The sequence below is a fragment of the Achroia grisella genome, unplaced genomic scaffold (genome assembly GCF_030625045.1).
Source record: "Achroia grisella isolate CSIRO2021 unplaced genomic scaffold, CSIRO_AGI_Agris_v1 utg109, whole genome shotgun sequence".
In the NCBI taxonomy this organism is placed as follows: domain Eukaryota; kingdom Metazoa; phylum Arthropoda; class Insecta; order Lepidoptera; family Pyralidae; genus Achroia; species Achroia grisella.
Window position 1 is genome coordinate 6,687,175 of NW_026712573.1, and position 19,328 is coordinate 6,706,502.

Genomic DNA, 19,328 nt, shown 5'->3' on the forward strand with positions numbered 1-19,328 from the left:
GTATCTATGAGTTTTAGCTAAGTTATAGCTTTACCACTAACCCTGCATATAATTTATATCAATTTTTTTTATAGGAAGCCAGTTATGTTCTTAGCAGAATATTAACTAAATTGATTTAGTTTTGTTTTGTAATTATGTGACCATTTAAATAAGAATGTTAACTTTCTACGCAAGTTATAGTTGGATATGTGTATTCCATGAGATCTAAAAGTATTTGCATTAAGGGGCGTTATAAGTCGTATATTATATTTACTAAAAAATTATGTACACAAGAAAATATATAATAACATATATTTGATGAAAAAAGTCCAGGAATAGAATTTCATTAATTGAATCCTAATTTCAAAGTCAAAGTTTAATTTCGTGAAATTTAAAGTATGTACGTAAGGCAATCAATTGGTATATATAGAGATACTTTTGAACTAATTGCTACAGACGATATTCTATTCTTATACAGAATGTTTGAATCTGCCACATACACATAATATACATATATATATATCTGTATATATATATATATATATATATATATATGTGTATATATATATATATATCAATATTCATTAATAAACTACAACATTATAGCAATCTATCTTGAAATTCATATACTTGTAATGTGGTAGTAAAAAACAAGATTATGACGGGACGGAAATGTAATAGCCTCTTACAGTAAATATTAATTACCTTATAGATATATGCAACAATTATTATTAATAATTATTACACAGATAATACTGTCAACCAAAAATAGGTTTATTATATTTAATCTATGCATTTAGAACAGAGTTTCAAGTGTTTTTATCGTATCTCGAAAGATTTCTCAATATAGTAAATTAATACAGTTTTGTGCCTCCTGGAATACACTCCCCTAATCTCCTAATCCTGTACATACATAGATATGAAGAACGTTGTCGTTATAGTTTTTAAGCCAACCGACTCTGGTCAGTGAGCGAGGTCAGAGGGCCGCCTATAGTGTTAGTTTAAGAACTTAGAAAAGTCAAACGTATACTTATCAAATTTCATATACCGTCTTAGTTACCCCCTCAATGATTCTTTTCACAAACGGACCACTTATTTGAAACCCCACACAAGATGTAAAATTTGATAAGTATACTAAATTTATTGTTGCAGACTGTACATATACTACGTAAGTCGTTATCGAGTAACATTTTTACTTAGAACAATAAGCTCTTATAATTCTACTCGAGCTAGTTTCTAAGGATTGTGTGCCTCAGTGTATAGACAATTTAGGTATTGGTAAAAAAATGTTATAGTTCGATTCATATGTTTTGTATTTGACAGGTTCGTAGTGATAGTGACTAATATTTTTGGAGAGTACTCGAAAGCTTTGTATACTAGAAGAAAAAAATGGGTATTCAGTAAATAACAACCATTACAATCTAGCAAAAATAATAATTACAACTTGTCAAATATGCACTTCAATATGGAACGAGTATAATAATATATTGAATGATAATATCATTATTCACAGCAAAATAATTATCAAAATTAGTAAATAATGTGTGATTAATGATTTTATAAAACTTATAATGTAAGATAATAGATATTATCTAGTTTTCTAAGAGGCCTTTATGCGAGAGTTTTAATCGATTTGGAAGTTTTTTTTAAGTCAACTCGCATGATGGCAACACTGTCGTTGGCAGAGTCGGTGATACTAATGCCAATGGCTAGGTTTACAAGAAATAGCGATATTACGAGAATTTTACGCGTTTACAATTATTGTAACATTGTATCATTGGTTACCATAAGCAATTAGATTATTTCATTGAAATAAATACATATTTACAATGAAGCCTTCGTTTTATTTACATTTAAAAACTAAGACCTTTGGGTGTTGTCTTATGCGATCCTATTTGTCCGCGCATTTGGTTCCTAAGCCCTGCTTTCTTTCTGCACCACTTGCAAAAACGGCCTCGCGCATTCGTCCGTCTGACCCAAATCATACGGCCTACAAGTGTCGCTAAAACCATGGGGGAAATATTCGAAGCAGTTGTGGTGGGGGTAAAATCGACTCTAACTTAGCACACAACACAATATTAAATTATTTTGTTATTTTAAAAATAGAATAACTTATTTTCTCGCAATGACCTGAAAAGCTAAAAGACAGGTACCTAAAAGGCTATACTGGTAATCGCGTCTACATAATTAGTACTTATGATAAGATGCTAAGAAGCCAGTTTTATATGAGAGATTACTCGGTAATTGTACTGTGATTGATTGTCTTCACACTGGAGTTGCTTGGCGGCAGAAATATGTGACACCATAAATAGCCACGCTGAGGACTCTCTCTAGCCTGTTCTTGGCTCCTGCATAGTGAGATAGATATTAATTTTTGTTTACCATAGTGACAATGTACCTAGACGTCGATCAATTTTTTATGAAATCGAAAAAAAATATTCGTCGTCATATTTCTGGATGAAATTTGAATTTTATTATGTGACCCTGCCTACGTTAATTGCCATATAAATTAAAATCGCTATTAAAAAATAGGGGTTGATAATATGTGAAAATTTAGGGTGGTATGTAATTTATAAAGACACAAAATTATTTTGTCCAAAAATTAAAAAAACGTGTTGTAAATCATAAAACTATAATTATATACCTACCTATTTATCATAGAGATACATACTTATCGAATCAGTCAGAGACAACTGAATGTAGAGCAGAATAAAGTGTTTTTTTTTATTATGGATGACAATGGAATGATGCACCCTGCTTGCGCTAACGATTTCCGCTGGCAAGGCACTAGTGGCGGAAGATAAGATGACAATGAAGTCAAGTCAGTTGGCCCATCGTGATGGAATCACTTGTTTTCTAGGGAAACCGCGGGGATGTCGACCTGATGCATTGCTAGCAATGGGGTCTTAGTCCCCTTTACTAATAATAATTTGTATTGTATATATACCTGTGTCTATACGGAGTATCATGAATCTGTGTACTATACTAAAGTAGGTAACTATAAAATAATAAAATGCCTTTTTCTATTTCACCACCCATTGTTCCCGCTTATGATACACGAGGCGTTGAGATTAGTCCCAAATCCAATTACATTTTCCAAATTTCCCATTTTTCCCTCGTCGCAAGTTCAAAGCTCACAGAAAATTATTTTCTTCGCCCCTACGAAATGAAAAATAAACGTGGTGCCGTTCAGGAAAGCATTAACGAAAACGAACCTAAACGACTACGTGTGATCAAGATAGACTATACGGTTTTATTAAACAAAGAGCGAGACGGGAAACCAAGATCTGCAACCACCTCGGGGGATTTGTCAAATAGTGCTCGGTGCTTACTTTTTTTCCTTCAAAAAGAGGCTGTGACGCTGTGACTTCAATTGCAAATGAACCTTGGCGCCTGTGTGTAAATTGCTCCAGGCACAAGTAGCTGCCTACTCTTACCTGACAGATTTCTATATGATTTTTTTAACTGGGTCACGGGGAAATATTATAAAAAACATAATTAAATATTAATTGTGTCCAACCAGCTTAATTAAATTATGTTTACAAATTATCATTATTATTTCTATAAGTGTGGTTTGCCGGGGCTGTGCCTGCTGTAATAAAAAGTATTTTCTTTATTAATCTAAGATAACGCGAATCTGTGCAACACACGTCATCCAAAAATACCTACACCGCACTTTTGCAGTGATTAAGTTTAAACCAAGGAATTCGTGAATTTTCTGGATAATCCAAAAAGTAGGCACCTGCCTAATGTATTAGCACATTTTCAAGAAGGTTTTAAGTCGACAACATTTAATAATTTATATTCACCAATTTCTATTCTTGATTTTCAAATAAGTATCGTCATAGATGCAATATAAACTACTAGTAATATTATTCCAATTTATATAAAATATAGAGATTATATGAATGTACATTGTCTACATTTGTCAGAAAACGACAGATGGTCGTATAATTTGTTACACTTTACGACAAATTGGCAACAATAGAACATAGATGAGAAACCAAATGTTTGCACTATTAGACATTATTCCTAACATTAAAATAGGTCGATTTATTGGTATAATTTGAATAATAATAATTTAATTGCATTTTATAACAATAAGACATGTAAGTAGATAATATCGTTTGTAATGTATGTTATAGTCATATGATAAATGTGAGTCTGTCCATTTGTTAACTTTTGACAACTAAACGACTGAACCGATCTTAATGCAATTTAATGCGACGATAGGTAATATCACGAGGACGGATATAGGCTATTTTTATTTAAAAAATGCATCGATGTCGTCATTGACAGCTGTATATATTATAATGCAGTTGTAAAAGATGACATGTCAGTAAGTATATCATAAGTAGACATACCTATAAAATTTTTAATCGAAAATCAATTATTTAAAGAATCGATATTTGTGCAAGTGTCTACCAACCGTCTACTACATTTAGCATGTTACGCAATGTATCCGCTAATACGGTCGATTAGATATCGCTTTTGATATTGTTTTGTTTTTTTGTTGTGTTTATCTGGTCATATTTTAGAGGTATGGTAATCGATTTTGATTTAGTTTTATTTTTGAGAGGAAATCTCTGTATTTTAGTGGTTGGCTTCTTTACTTTTTTGTAATAATTTATAGGATTGTCGTGTGTGGTCCACGATGTGTCACGCGTGGACATCTAATATAATAAATGTGAATGTACAGTAAATCTGTCTGTCACCTTACACGATTGAATAGTTGAACGGATCTGACTGAAATTTGACATGAATAGATGTGTCATGAGACGGGAAATTTATTATTTATTATCTAATAACGCAGACGCTGTCGCAGGTAATAGTTTGTTAAAATGCTATATACCTAATAATTATAAGATTTGAGCTAATTCAGTGACTAGTCTGGAGGGTAGATATCGATCGAACCTGCTACCGCACGCGATGCTACTGCTAACCACTGATTCTCGCGTCCCGTGACGACTGACGTACGTCTAGCAGCTGTTAACGTGACCATTGCGGTACAGTCGGCTACAGTGTTCTAATTACTATATTTTCTTTCTAGTCATGTGTTATTTTATCTATTACTTTTTTAATATTTTGGTCTATTTAATTACCATATTTTTGAAAATACATACATAATATACATAGAATATCCAGATAAATATAAACACTTGAATACAAATGTTTGAAACATGCGAGGAATCTAACCAGCGACTATCTGAAGGAAAGCGGTTTACTAAACCGCTAGGTCAAGATGGCCGTCTACTTTAAACATTAAAATTAAATCATGTCTTTTTACGTAACTAGAATTCTTAGTCTTATATCTATAAACAAAACATCGTATATCACGTTATCATGTGATGACCGCAGTTCACGTGGCCATTTTAAAGTAATAATATCACTAATATGACATCGTCCAATCAAAGCGAAATTTACAAAGAAAGCTACTTGGCGTTTGAAACAGGTGAGATAGAGGACTTTATAGTAGTAGTAATTTTCTTATGTAGTACTTGCGAAACTTGTGTTCGTGATTGTATTGTAAAGCTGAGGTTACACTGAGTGGCGTGCACGCGAGGCGTCGCTGCACCGCCGCCGCGCCGCCGACACCCGTCGCCGACGCACGCACCCTAATCACGTGCGCTTCACAACATGCGGTTTCGTACAGTGTTTGCTAAACAAATGCACGATACTCTAGACAGTACAGACATATAGTTTCCTTAATTTCTTCACTTAATTTATCGGTCAGACGGCGTCGGTGATTTAGCGGTGTAGCACACCGCCTTACTTCCGATGGTCGCGGGTTCGATTCCTCGCACGGCACAAACATTTGTATTCAGGAGTATGATCGTTTATATCGGTCTGGTTTTCTATGTATAATATATATGTATTTACGAAAAAAATATCTATGTATTGGTATCAGTTATCTAGTACCCATAACAGAAGCTTTAGCTAGTTAACCTTGGGTGTAGATGGCGCTGTGTGAATTGTCCTAAGTTTATTACTATTATTATTAATTTATCGGTCAGACGGTCGGTCGGACAGTTTAAACCGTCAAGTAAGTTGTTTTGTAAGTCGTGTTTAGATTTGAAGGGTAATATGGGAGTATACGAGTTACAGTGTACAGAGGAATACCATCTTAATCCATTTTAATCATCAGCAAAGGCAAAACATTAGGGGTAAAATTCTTTTTTTTACATAGGGTATGGTTGCCATTTTCTCAAGTATCAACTAACATATCAATTATTTATAAAAGTTAAATAATAATATAAACTTTTTGTTCTACATTGACTATCTTACTAATATTATAATAGTTTATAAGTATGGATGGATGAATGTTTATTACTCTTTCAGGCAAAAACTACTGGACGGATTTTAATGAAACTTTACAGTATTTTTATCTTATTCTTAATAATAGGCTATAATTTAAAAGGATATTATGTAAATTGGAGGAAATATAATTATAAACGTCAAGGAAGTGTGATGCAGGTAACGTTGCGTAGGCCAGCTAGTATGGCATAAAAATTTGTACCTACCTACCTACTCAGATTATTTTAGTATAACCAAATATATGATTTATTTGTTTTTTCACTAGATAACGCAAAGCTAGGTATTTGTCTGGTACATTTCGTACTATTTCGAATTTAGAAGTTTTGTTTAGTTGTATCAAAATAGAAAATAAAATACTGAGAAATACAGACAGCAAAATTAGATTCTGGTGCCAAGCGATGTACAAAGTACCGAAGTTACTTTAAAGTTTCAGCTTTCATGTACTTAAATTAGTAAAATGTTTTTAAGTAACTTTGTGTACATATACAAATGTAACTAGAATTGCATTCAATATTTATTTGACCCGCGCAACTTCGTCTGCATTACACCTGGCATTTATCATTATATGTCCAATGTACATAATATCTTTTCAAATTATAGCCTATGTGTTATTTTGAGATATAGTACTGTAAAGTTTCATCAAAATTCGTTTTTGTAGTTGTTGCAAAAGTAGTTTTTGCGTGAAAGAGTAACATTCATCAATACTCACAAACTTTAGCGTTTATGATATTATTACAATGATAATACACGGACTACCAATTTTGCAAGTCCTTTCATATAACAGTGAAGGTATTTTATTTTATTTATATATTAAAGAGTAAACGAAACATACCAGATCATTATTTTTATTACACCTGCTACCGGATTCCAGAACGATACCTCAATATTTAATCTATTAATTACAAATTCATTCTCAAATAACAAGACACGTTCATCAGTGAACAATACATGTGTAATACAAAAATTTCTCATTACAATAACTCTACCGGCGTGAATCCGGGGCGGGCCACTAGTCTTTCATAAATAAATTAATCTTAATAAACTCTACCGTACTATGAATGCGTGAATGCAAGTGAAATATGAGGAAGTGTACGGAATGGTAGGTGAGCAGCGCTGCGTTCGGCACATGTGTCGCGGATCGCGACTTCGATGATAGATGTAGCGGCAGCTTTATGTTGCATACTACATACAACCAATATGCGTGCGTATTTTATTTAATAAGGTGCCATTAAATGGATATTTGATATATTTACTAACAGTATAAGTGCAAGCGTATGCACTATTCTACATTGATCCATATATAATAATACAAAAAATATTAGTTTTAATTCATTATATTCCACATATATATTATATTAAACCGCAAGGTTTTCAATGCTAAATGATTTCTTTTACGATATATATTTTTAGTAAGTTAATTTTTTATTTTATAATATACAAACTGAGCCTGCGACTTCGTCCGTATTCCATATACACGTAGTTTGATTCCTTTACTTAGCATTCCTTCTTCTTTTTCTTTATTTTCAAAATGTTACATTTATATTGAATATTAATTATAATTAAATCAATGGTGCCTCAATTTATGTTTAATAATTTTAAAAGTCAGGTCCCTGACTACCTTTTCTGTTCTCTCTTCATCTCTGTTAAATACAACTATCTGAACTGCAGGTATTTATGTCATCATCTTTTTTTGTTCAGTAAGTAACGCACCCTATTATATTGTGTGTATATTAATAGTGGGTGTTAGTAGCTGTGTGCCTCATATTCCCTGAAGTTATTATGGCCAGTGAGCCGGGTAACGAACCCGCTACCCCACCGCCTCAACACCGCACCATACAGCGCGACTAAGCACACAGGGCTACTGTAAATAATACATTGCGCGTTATCATATAAGTGGGGGCAGTGGTTGACGTAATTTATGGTTCATTATAAAATTATGTTTAAAATATCGCGTTTAATAAACATTTCTTATTATTATTCTGAGCATGTGCTTACTCATGTGTTAGCACATGTTTAACACTTTTAAACCTATGTTTTATTTTACATAAAACATACATACACACATATTTGTGTTAAAAACAGAAAATACGTTCGCATATCCTTTTATCAAAGTAATAGCGACATTATATAGTCATTTATTTTTTAAATACCTTGTATATGGAGTTATAAATGAGCTGTATAAAGTGATATTTTGCTCAGATGTGCAAAATTATTCCCATATATATTATATTTCTAACAAAGTTAAGAATTAACAAATTACAATCACATTTTTCAAAAAATAAAAGACGACTTCCTTGGTAAACTATATACTTACATATTATTATGTGCCAGTATCAAAAGAGGTGGTAGTCATATCACGTTAATCATAGCAATTTTTTTAATTTATTATATTAATTAATTTATTATATATATTATTTAATTTTGTAAATATATTATTTATAATTATATATTAATTAATTTATTATATATATTGATACACTTCTAAAAGATGTACAAATCGTAAAAATACCTTTACGATTGTTACACAATGTCTCCATTGTGATGTACAATACCTCTGACTATACATATATACGCCTACATTTCACGTGGTAGGTATACCTACATATTTGAATCCAACGTTGCAATGAGCGAGCTCACCGCCGTCTCTCGGATTGATTTGGTTTGTTAACGATGTTTCTATTTCGAGTGACTTATATATATAAATTAACACACATATTTTTTTGTTGTCGGTTAAATTCGACCTTACCACCTTTCGGATTATTTCAGGGTAATAACTACTAGGCGACGATGCTCTCAAAATAAGAAAATTTACAGAACAAATCATACACTAATATTAAATAGAATGTATTTTTATGTACGCTTAGATTTAACAACTTTGTCGACCCCTAATTTAGTTATGATTAACAACCCCTAAGGTGTATTCCCTGGGCGCGAAACTTCCCTGGTCGGTGCGTTTAATTTTACACTTTCATTCTAACTATTATTATGGGGAATTATGATAGTGATATAATCCTATGCAAACTAGTTTAGAGATGGGATAATTATTGTTTATATTGTATTAATTATTATTTATATTACATATTTAGCACACTCAAAGTAAATTGTAGGTAACAACCGCAATATACGGCGGAGGGGGAGAGCGGGGATTGTAAGTATGTGGACTAATAGCTCTATACCTAGAAACCATTGTGAAAATTTTTATTATTCATTGTGAATTTACCCCATTGGGCTAACTAATCTGACCTCATGCTCATCTTATCATTCTCCACTGATGCCCCGCCAGCATAAAACGTTAGCTTAGGCGGTTGCACCATTGCATTATCATCCATAAGAACTACAATTTACTATAAATATTCTAAGTATATATTTATTTATCTCGGTGAAACGATGAAACCTTAAAAAAGAAGGCTTAACTAAATAATGATGAAAAAATATTAACATTAATATTAATAATATTAATAAACAACTAGTAAGGACTGTGAAATATATAACTAGTAGAATAAGGAAAAGCTTATTATTATATTCAGATGAACAACACTCAACGAGTGAATGACAACGCTATATACCTATTGTTTAACCACAATTAAAGAAAATCTTAAGTCTTAGTGCTTAACGTTGTTAACAAGCATTGTATAAGTACAATTATAACCGAATTGTGAACATGTTGTGAAACCTTTGATTAGATAGAAATCGGTAATTCTTGTCACCACACTTCAACACAGAAAGTGGGGACATGTGTACACATATAAAATGTCCCTAGATCGTTGTAATCGTATGTACATAATGAAATGAATGCAATATGCGTCCCCGTCCCGAGAGACGACGCATTCATTGTGGAAGTGACTCGAATTGAAGAGTTTTGGATGCGGCATTTTTTATATTAATTGTTATTTTGTTTAGAAATTAATATTACCAAGTACAGTAGTAAGTAAATTCAATAACTTTTTATTCACGATTTTGGCGAGAAGCTGACGGCCCATCACCAAAGTGATAACCATAACTTATATTACGCATATCATGTGACGAGGATGCTTCATATCTTGTATTTTCGCTGCCTTATTTCGATCTTTCGCCTGAAACGTCATATAGAGCGAGCTGTTTGGCGATAAAATTAAGCTAGTCGTGAGACTGAGGTATACACGAAGATGACACTAATATTTATAATAATTTTTATTACTCCAGTCATATCCATGTTTATTCGTGGTTAAATGGCAACATCCAGGTCTCCAGAGGCCTCGTCCCATAGCGTCGCGGCCCTGATTTATTTGCTCTGCGCTGCCGGCAAATTGATAGGCACAAGTGTATTTACATTGTCGTCCTGGTGTCGCCTTTGTTTACTGTTCATCTAGTTTTTAAACCCGACACTTAATTTTTTTACCGACTACAATAAAGGAGGATTTTCTAATACATGCATACAATCAAATTATATATTCGAATACATCTGTTTTTGGTCAAGTTTGGTCTTGAGGACCAATAACAACTATATTATGTCCGTCATTGCGAAACCCATCATTACGTATCATTATGATTCTTCATAATTTTCTGTTGATGGTCATGAAAATATTTTGAACTAGCTATTATCCTCGTCTTTGTCTGCCTTTTTTTTTGATAAAAACCTATATTGCGTCTTGATAAAATCTTTAAGTCAAATTTCATTAAGATCTCTTTAGACGTCTAGTTGTAAAAAGACAATAAACAGACATTGTAGAATTTATAATAAGTATATACAGATAATAATTTAGAAAATATGACATGAATTTTATTTGACAGAGAACAAATTTACGACTTCATAGTTAGTAGTGATCTATTTAACAAATAAAAATTACATCTAGCAAAAAATAAAATGTACTAATAAAAATGACAAATAAAAAATACGTCGTGGGATATGCAAATAGAAGCGCTAGTAGTTCGCATTTATAATTTAAATCCAACCTAACTTAGCGAATTTCCACCCTCAAACCCGCACACAATTGACGTTTCGCCCACGAACGTTCGCTTTTGTGCGCGCGACGTGAATGCGCGACCTAATCTCAACCACGTGTCTGGCACGCGCTCGTCTCCTGCACACGACAAGCTGAAAATACCCACTTTCACTAAAGCTTTTTTATAAACTAACCTGTGCACGAAAAGCAACCTTAATTTAAAAATAAATAAAAGTCAAAATGTAACTGTCAAACTTTGGCGGTTAATCTCAATTCAAAATGGCCGCCCGCAAAAAGGGTGTTCTTTATCTTAACTGATTGGATAATCTGTACTCAAACGTTATAGTATATCGTATCGGAAACAGAAATGTATGCCCCAATGTCCTGATTAAGTTCTCTGGTCCGGGGCGTGGCGGTGTGCGAAATTACAGTGATTTTTTGACGCGAATATCAAGTTTCCATCGTATACACAATGGCATTATGCAATTTTTGGTAAAATCTGCCAAAAACGTTGAGATCTAATTATTAGCTTTGTTCTTTATTTGTGGGGTGGCTTTGTGTTCACAACAACAAGAAAATAAAACGGATTTGGTATTTTAAGTGGACTGATATTTTGTAATATTCACCATAACAGTAGGTATTAGATAAATTATGTAGGGAAATAGATGGACATGTTTTTGTTTGATACTGGATTGTTGCACCCGTCTAACTCTAACTATATACATCGGTGATGTACCAATGCAGAATGATATTATTATGATGATAACGAAGTTAATCCTGTTAGCCTATTGTGGTAAAATTATTACTTAGTGGAGTCGACCTGATATGGTACAGAGATGGCAAAAGCACTAAAAACAAAAAAAATATCTATATTATTTGTACTAATAGCCATTTGATTTATTTTTAATAATACATATTATGTAGTTTACCTAACTAGGTAATTATTTAACAATTTTCTTCTTTTTTAATTAATTAGAAATAAAATTACAATGACATTACAATTTTAATACTATTAAAATAATTCAAAGTTCGTAACAAAATTTTATATCAACTAGGTACCTAATAGACTGAGAAGTCGTTAATACTCCATGATATCGTAGTTATCTAATTGACAAGTCTATTTCTAATATTTAAGTCTATAATCAAAATTTTTTTACAGTACTTTAAAAATGTACTAGAATCGATGGAAAACCAATATTTATTTTCCACATTTTTGAGTTACGATTAGGTACTTATCTGTATAATTAATGATTAATAAAATACTTACTTGAAATTACGAAATTTAAATTTTGAACAATTTAAATTAATGCAGTAGTTTATAAAGAAACTTTTCAATTTGTTACAAAACTCAAAGTTAAAATGCTTTGTAACAACAAAGTCAAACATTCAGTAGGCTTTGCATAAAAGAGCCGAAAAAAAATCCTCAAAAACAATTCTGACCCGGTTCTACGGGGCGCGATTTTCGCAAATATTAAACAGTTTGACCCTTGCATATAGATGAGGTATTTTCCGCTTGGCGACCGCTTGGGACTTCACCTGATCACGTATTCATGGGGGCGATCACTGATGCCAAAAGCGCCATGGAGCTCGGAAACAATAAATACCTTTAATTATACCAAAACAAATTAAGTATATTTATACGGTTAGCCGTATCTACTGATTTAGCCTATATCCAGGTATTATTTCCCCAAAAGAGTAGAAATAACATTGAATATAATGATCAATGTATTATGAAAGTTCTAAACACTATTTTTCATCTATATGTAACAGGTTATCTTTCGTTTTCGTGAGATTTTCAGAAAATATTATTTCATTGGATTTTTAAAGTAAGTTAAGTTTTAAAGTAAGTAAACCTAAGTAATTTAATTGTATAAGATAAGTAATTTAATACCTTAATACCTTATGTATATATATATTATTAAGTACAGTTAATTACTTACCACATAAAAATACTTCTACTACCAAATATAAGATCACATAGCCAAAATTACCTGTGTCAGTTCTGAATTATCTGAAAAAGTTACAAATACGTATAACATGAAACGTACCTATAATATAATTAAATATTAAATATGTATATAATACTTTAAAAATCCAATGAAATAATATTTTCAGTTATCAAAATAAGTAACTTCCAATTACCGAGGTATGCTTATTTTCTCCTTTCTTTCACTACCCTCCATTACTTTTTAGTTTCTAACATCCACTCACCGCTTCCCCAAACGATATTAGGATAATCTAAGTATGATTGGAGCAGGGACCGGCTCTGTTTGCACAGTTACTAGTAACATTATGAATATCACGTTGTTGCAAGCATTAGTTCGGGAGCAGGGGTGCCAACCGTATGAGGATCCTCTTACAAATACTAGGTTTAAAGCCTTTGGTAGGAGAATATTTCACCTTTATAGAAGTTTGTACGAGATTTGATTGTCGAAAATCGGTCAAAATTGTATGATGTACGAGATTAAACAGTTAAATTGAACTAATTACAAGGTTTTTATTGGCATTTTTTTACACATTTGCATTTTAAGGTTGGTAACCCTGTTCGGGAGCACGTACCACTTACACTGCAGCTTAACTGTTAAAAATGATGAGCGAGACGGAATTATTTCATCGAAATATTGTCAGTTAACATTTAATCTCCATGAACTTGATGTTTGTTTAAGATTTGAATAGCAAATGATATTCTAATGTCGTTAAATATTTACCTATTTCTTCTTAGCTGTTTACCGAGGTTTTATCTGTGCGAAATTATTATTTCTTGTCCTCGTGAGAATTTGAAAATATTATTATATGTATGTACTAATATTAATAATTTAAATTCTTAAAATAATTATATAGTAAGGTAACTAAATGTTACGATCATGCATTACTATAGCTCAGGAGCTTTAATGTTTAAGTCAATAAACTGTCCTATCTCTTGATTTGTATCCAGGTTGTAGAAATTATATTATTATATTATAGAAATAGAAAAAATCTTCGTGGTTACCTCAGTCTCACCATTTAAGACGCTAAGCTTTGTAAAACGTGTTTCGGTTGAAAGGTGGAGATAAGGCATTGAAGTTACAGGACATGGAGGCGTAACAACTTAGTCGTTCAGAACGGCAACGTATGAGTCGTATCACGGACGTCACATGATAACGTTATGTTCGTGGTGGTCATGTATAATAGCGACAGTTACCGTTTACTATTACATGGCCTGACAGCATGTTTGCCATTGCAATTATGTGGAAAAAATTTGGACCAAATTATACATAGTGAGTAATTCGGTGTCTAAACAACCACCTCGAGATGATGTTTTTATATATGTACTCGTGTACATTGTACATTAGTAATAGAAAAACAGCTGTTCCTCGAGAACTTAACCTTAAACTATTTCACAGTTATGTATACAATAAAACTATTGTCTATTACAGCTGAAAATAACGAGAGTTTATGTTTCACCCACCTGCCCGTTGGGACACGCACTCCACTGACGTGTAAAATGCTTTACAAACTTCACACAGCAGGACGACACGTTGCTCCCGGCCAAAATAATGTTGAGAGCACTCATTCGCTAGGGTTGCCAATCTTAAAATACTTAGCCATTTACGAAGACATTAAACATTTGATAAAAGAGTTCAATTTAACTCTCTAACCTGATAATCATAAATGTACAACATTTATGTTTACATCGACTATTTTACAGAATAACAATTGTAAATGTATATTTCCCAAAAGGGCTCACAGAGAAGTAGTCAAAAGTGTCATATAAAAAACATATCAAAATAATACAAGATTTATAAAAATATTGGTGGACAAGCTGCCAGCAACAGATGTAATCACACATCATCCGATCCTTTAGCTAGTGCGGATAAGCCAATTTACTTATTAGTGAAGTGATATGGTTTTAAGGTACAATGAGGCTGGCATGTACTTTTATTTTGTAGAAAAATCCCGAAACTTTAGAGAAATACAGAAAAGAGTATATCATATAATTTGACTTTATTTTTACTGATTTCCGTTTAACAAAAATTTTGCATGAGGATGTAAATGTTCTCGTAACGAAGCCCATATATCTCATATTTATACGTGGCCATACGGTTGGCACCCCTGTCCCTCGCCCTGTGCAAGCAGGGCTACGTGTGCCATTGGATCGTTTTTGTGTTTTAATGCTCTTGAAGTAAAGTGCAATAGAAACATTAAGCAGTTAATGTAATTCGTCAAATGAAACATTACTAAAATTTCTTTACTTTTAGTAGGGAAAAGGTAACAACTGTAAAGTTAGTTTGTATTTAATATCCAAACTAATATAACTGTGTGGTGTGTCTATCTATTTCTCTCTTTCGAAACTAAGTAGCTGAACAGATTTTAAAGAACACTGACGTGCAAACAGGTCGTATCCCAAGGAGTTCATCCTTCCATAGGCTATCCTTTACCTCAAAAATATAGGTATTTTAAGTCATATGTAATTAGTAGTATATCTTATTAATCTTTTAAATTCAAATCGTCAACATATACACAAACATTTATAAGATGAATTAAAAAATATTTGACATTTGTACATGTACAACAAATCACGTTTAAATTATTAATTTCCAGACACCGTGGAAGTAGAATGTAACAAGTTGCCGTAGGAGTCTCTTTAAACAGTTAGTTAATTGGTATATATGTATATATTTTAAGTAATCAGAATTGCAAACAAACTAAAAGGTCGCCCGATTGTAAGCGGTAACCGTCGCCTATATATATGACAGTACTACGGACATCATATTATCATATTACATCCATTATACCACTCATGCGTTGCCACTCTAGAGGACAAAGATAGGTGAGACTGAGGTACCCACGCAGACTAAATTTTACAGTCAATCTCTAGTAAATATATTTTCTGAATAACAATAAAACAGAGAGGGATTTCAATTCTACTATTTTTGTAATAATATTAACAGCAACCTATTGCCGTCAGCGGGGACTATCCACTCGAGTAGCTCGCGGGGTAGCTGCGCCCAGCTGATTTACAATGTTACAAATCTTTTATATGCCGTTGAATAACACACTCCATATTAATATAAGTGATGTTACCATTAATTGAGAGGAACTGAAGTGTGACAAATGGTAAAATGTATTTTAGAAATCAAAATTATGTAAACAACAAGATCTCTTTGCTGTTTCTTTACTGTTCGCAAAGATTTAATTCCCATGACAGGTAAAGTATTACGACGTATTTAACACTAACTTGAGACCAACAACATGTCCTTCTATATTTTAAATGATTTTGTATGTATATTTTTTTAAAATAAAACATAAATAAACTAACAGAATTATATCTAATATTACACTTAAATATATATGTGTATAAGCCTACCATAAATTATAAGAAAAACTGGGTTTGTCGGAAGGAAAATTTTTTGGGTTTTTGCTCTATTACCTATACATACACAATTAGTCAATAATATGTACATAAGTATATCAGGTCTGTTGTATATATATATATATATATATATATATATAAATCAGTTGCGTAATATAAGTAAGAGTATAACTCCAGAATAGCCAATAGGGACACTATTGGCTATAAGGTTTATATGAAAGAAATGTTTAGGGAAAAGTAAAAAAATGGGTCAAAAACCTATATACATCTACATAGAAAAATAAGTAGATCCAATCTACTTATTTTTCTATATATCTACTTATTTTATATATTCACTTATTCAGTATTCCACATTATTTTTGTTGTTACATGTTACCGATTATTCGATTAAATAATTTAGTACATCCATGCGAAGCCGTGGTGGACAGTTAGTAAAGTATAAATAAAGAAAAATCTTAGCTCTACAATACCATATTTGACCTTTAACTACACAGGCGCCTATTACGACCGCAGTATTATTAAAATTACCATAATATAGATTAGCGTTACTAACATTAGGGTAAGAGGCCTAATTATAGTACAAAACACGGCCCTCGAACACTTCCACCCTTTGTACGGTGCGCATTCTACGCCTAGTTAGTAATAAAATGTCAAAGATCATGTCACCCTCTGTTAGGTACATAACATGGTGACAGGACATTCTTAAGTTGTCTCATCATAATCTGCAATTTTTACCTCTCTCCGCGTTTCCTTGCTTCAGAAGGTCATATTTTAATGTACAGTAGTAGTAGTATAGTAATGGTTCTCATTATACACCAATGCTCTATAAATAATAAGACCTGAATGAACAATTCACATTAGATACAACCTTGAGACATAGCGTCTGGTTTTTAGAGCATAAAATTATCACTCGCCCCACAATACCTCTCTCAACCGGTGAAAATCTTTGGAAGATAACACACGTTAATAAATATTACTAACGCTATAATTTTTTTTTAATTGTGGGGATCCACTAAAACGAGTTTTTTTAATTATAATTATCTTTATGAATAAGGGAATTGTAGTATTACTACATGTGAGTACATTAATTAATTTTAATACATTTGACTACCATAAACATACAAATATGAAGCATAGTGTCAAAAATATTTATAGTAAAAAAAATAAGCTTCGTCCATAAGTTGAAGATACATAATAGGTATATTATGGACCTACTAGCACTCAGTACAAATTTCGTATTTATTTCAGAAATAAATGGTTGTAGCTCATACCTTATAGCCTGACAAAGATGAGATTAATAGTCGTCTCTCAGAGACAATATTTTGTAGGCATATATAGATAAAATAATTTGCTTCCTCATCTTGAAATGAATAGTGTAACAAAACAAATCGGCAACAAGGGGGGGCGTGGTGGCTCCCCGCAGTGCGCGTCTGTCGTCGTATTGCCAACAGCAGAAAAAAAATTATAATACCTTGCCATTGTGCGCATTGTGCTGGCAACCCCGATGACAGCTCGCCGTTGGACACATGTTTGAGGCATTTTAGGGCAATTCCTTGGTAATGGGCGGTGTTTTAATGTTCTGCGTAGATTTATGGCGTAGGGCGCCCACCCACGATAGTTTAGTGTTAACTACGATATTACAAATGTAATGAAGTGCCGCGCAAACTTCCATTTAATGCTAATCTCTGGTTTCCACAGTCTTTATTAGTTTTATTATTGCAGCTGTAAAACAAAATAACGACTAAAGTAATTTAAAATATAATATGTTATTATGTTAGTTTTGTTTATAATTTGGAATACAACGACAACGTGGTCTAACGGTTTAACGTACTGCTTTACTTCTGATGGTAGCTGGTTTGATTCTTGCACAATATAAACATTCGTAGTCCCATACTCTTTACACAAATTCTGTTTAGTTTGGGACTGACTAGACGGCGCTGTGGAAATTACACAGAAATATTTATTTATTACTCAGTAGTCGTAAATTTGTTCAATATTTTATACATATTATTATGTTATTACACATGTTGTGTTTGCGTTAAATGTTAATATAATCATTACATTTTCTTTACATAACCTAATTGTACAACTAAGAACCTAAAATTAAAAAATAAAATATGATATAATGACTAAAATATATTATTAAAATGGGTCCCTTTAGGCAACGTTCCGAAGATACTGGCAGCGTTCCCTCTTTGGATAGCTAGACTAATTCTTTGTCCAAGGTAGCTGCCAGCTCGTCGGTCTTCTGTGATTGTAAAATGGTAAAATATGTGTTAATTGTAAAATAAAAGTGAATTGGTAAAATATTTAATATTTTTAAATTGAAGTAAGTATATTATTGAATTTTTTTTCACAACACGTTACAAAACTTAACATAAATATTTTATTATTAAAAATCTTTTTGCTCAAAATGCAATATTTAATATTAATCTACAATACATGGGTAGAGTATATTAAATATTGTGTATAACCCCATATTATGCATACAGAAAAAATGAGAATTATATTTTGAATTTAAAAATATTGATGCACTACAACCCCTTGCGATTGGTGGACTGATAAAGGTCGCGTCGGGGGAGGTTATTGTTACAAAATCTGCCAGTGTCGAGATAACGGCCGAAGGGTGCGGACGTCTGCAATGCGCATAGATAAGCTGTAATGCGACGTATCAAATAGCAAGGGTGCTTACTTGACTTAATACTATAATAAATTGAGGGAAAAGCTCTATAGTAAGCTATTAAACGATTTCATCAATC